The sequence below is a fragment of the Apium graveolens genome, chromosome 3 (genome assembly GCF_009905375.1).
Source record: "Apium graveolens cultivar Ventura chromosome 3, ASM990537v1, whole genome shotgun sequence".
In the NCBI taxonomy this organism is placed as follows: Eukaryota; Viridiplantae; Streptophyta; class Magnoliopsida; order Apiales; family Apiaceae; genus Apium; species Apium graveolens.
In genome coordinates this window covers 73,398,767-73,401,277 of record NC_133649.1, presented here as the reverse complement: position 1 = coordinate 73,401,277, position 2,511 = coordinate 73,398,767, and the positions used below count along the sequence as shown (strand labels likewise).

The window sequence follows — 2,511 nt, the reverse complement described above, 5'->3', positions numbered from 1 at the left end:
GAATTACAAAATTAGCAGGAAAGATGAGTTTATCCACCTTGACCAAGATATCCTCCACAGTGCCTCGTGGATATGTAATAGAACGATCGGCCAACGACAAGGTCATATAAGTAGGCTTTCGATCAGGTAAGTCCAACTTCTTGAAGATTGATAAGGGCATCAGATTGATGCTAGCTCCCAAGTCACATAAGCATTTGTCAAATGACACTTTTCGAATTGTACAAGGAATAAAAAAGCTTCCAGGATCTTTAAGCTTCGGAGGCAACTTCTGTTACAGCACAACACTACATTCCTCCGTACGAGCAACGGTCTCTAAGTCATCAAGCTTTACTTTCCGAGAGAGAATACCTTTCATAAACTTCGCATAACTAGGCATATGTTCAAGATCTTCAGCGAAAGGTATGTTGATATGAAGTTTCTTGAACACCTCCAGAAACTTCTCAAACTGCTTATCCAACTTTTTCTTCTGCAGCCTTTTAGGAAAAGGAGGTAGAGGATAGATCTGTTTCCCCCCTGTATTACCCTTAGAAAGAGTGTGTTCCACAGTAGTCTTCCTTGGTTCCACTTCTACTTCATTCCGCACTTCTTCTTCAGCCACAACTTCTTCTTCCGAAACTTGAAAATTTTCGGGATTTGCAACCTTCCAAGACCTCAACGTAATTGCCTTAACCTGCTCCTTAGCTTCCCTCTTTCTTGGCACTTCAGTGTCACTGGGGAGTGTACCAAGTTGGTGATTTAGCAAAGCATTGGTAATTTCCCCAATTTGATTCTCTAAGGTTTTGATAGACACCGCTTGACTCTTGCACATGAGCCTCAACTCCTCCAATTCAGAGTTTTCATTAGATTGTTGCAGCTGGAGTTGTTGTCTTGATGCATATTACGGTTGCTGAAAACCAGAAGGGTTGTATTGCTTTGATGCATACTGCTAATAAGGCTGCTGGACTGTATTCTGAGTATTACTCCAGCTGAAGTTAGGATGATTGCGGTTGTTGGGATGATAGGCGGCTGGAACAGGCTGCTTCGACCTCTGAAAGTTGCTCACGAACTAAGTTGATTCACTAGAAATAGCACACTGCTCCGTCTCATGGGCACCAGCACAAAACTCACAGACACTAGTGATCTGATTAACTCCATAATTATCCAAAGAATTAACCTTCATCGTCAAAGCCTTAAGCTGAGCAGCTATAGCAGTAGCTGCATCCACTTCCAGAATTTCTGCTACCTTGCCCTGAGATAGTCTCTGAGTAGGATTCTAGTATTTATTATCAGCCATCAGTTCAATCAATTTATAAGCTTCATCATAGCTTTTAGCCCACAAGGCTCCTCTTGATGTTGCATCAAGCATGGGTCTAGAAGTAGCACCCAATCCATTATAGAAGCAGTTAATGATCATCCAGTCAGGCATCCCATGGTGAGGACACTTTCTAAGCATCTCTTTGTAGCGATCCCAAGCCTCACATAAAGATTCTCCAGATTGCTGAGCAAATTGAGTAAGTGCGTTTCTCAGCAGTCTTTGCCATAGGAAAAAATTTAGTCTTCGGTTGAAATTAATCCATTAAAGCCTTCGTATTTGCTTCTAGTTCTCCCATTGCAATAAGAGCTTCTTCTTCAACTTTTTCCCCAACAAGAACTTCTTCAAAAACTTCTTTAGCTACTACAACTTCTTCCTCAGCTTGATCCAGTATTCTCTTACGAGACCGAGAACGCGTATTCATACACGCTCGCTAGAGTACCTGAAACACGACAAGGAAATAAGTAAGTAACAATGTCCGAGTCAATGAACCTTAACGACCTCTGATGAAAAACACATAAACTAAAAATTAACACCGAGTCCCCGGCAGCAGCACCAAAAACTTGTTATGACGGAAACACGCGCTAATATTCACGCAAGTATACGCGATCACAAGTAATATAGAATCAATTCTAGTTCGTTCCCACAGAGACTGGTTTAGGTTAATTTTAATCAATGTACTTATGCAACACTAGTATGGTTATTATTCAATTCTAAGACGAATAACAAATTCATATTGTTTATAACTAAGAATTAACTTAAAATTATACTAAAAAAAATTAACTAAGAGATTTGAAGAGATTGATTACTATATGACACAAATATGAGATTCTAGTTTTATTACTACTTCATTCAATAGTCTTTTTGTTCTTTAACCTTAGCATGCAATGGTGACGACCCTAATCAGATAACACGAAACTAGTAAACGCCAACTTTCGTTGCACGATTACCCTACTATGAGACATCCACAAAAGAGATAGAAACTGAATAAACACCAATTATATTGAGACCATATATGTCTATAGAATTTGACAACATAACGGTTTAATACATAATTTATCTATCATAATTACATAGGGCAAGTAAGATGGTTAAAATTACCTACAAATCATGCATATCAAGTACATGAACCTATGCTAGCATGGTAAGTTCTAAACCCCTAAATTCACTTTCGCTTCATTAAAGATTAACATGCTATCTTATAAGTTCGTGACGCTCAT

At 38.9% G+C, this 2,511-nt stretch overlaps 1 non-coding gene across 1 annotated transcript; it reads left to right on the top strand.

The window, feature by feature from the left end:
• Nucleotides 1-1,403: 1,403 nt before the first annotated feature.
• LOC141715423 (small nucleolar RNA R71) lies at nucleotides 1,404-1,510 on the top strand. The gene has a single exon (XR_012572187.1). It is a non-coding gene; the product is annotated as a small nucleolar RNA R71 (small nucleolar RNA).
• Nucleotides 1,511-2,511: the final 1,001 nt, after the last annotated feature.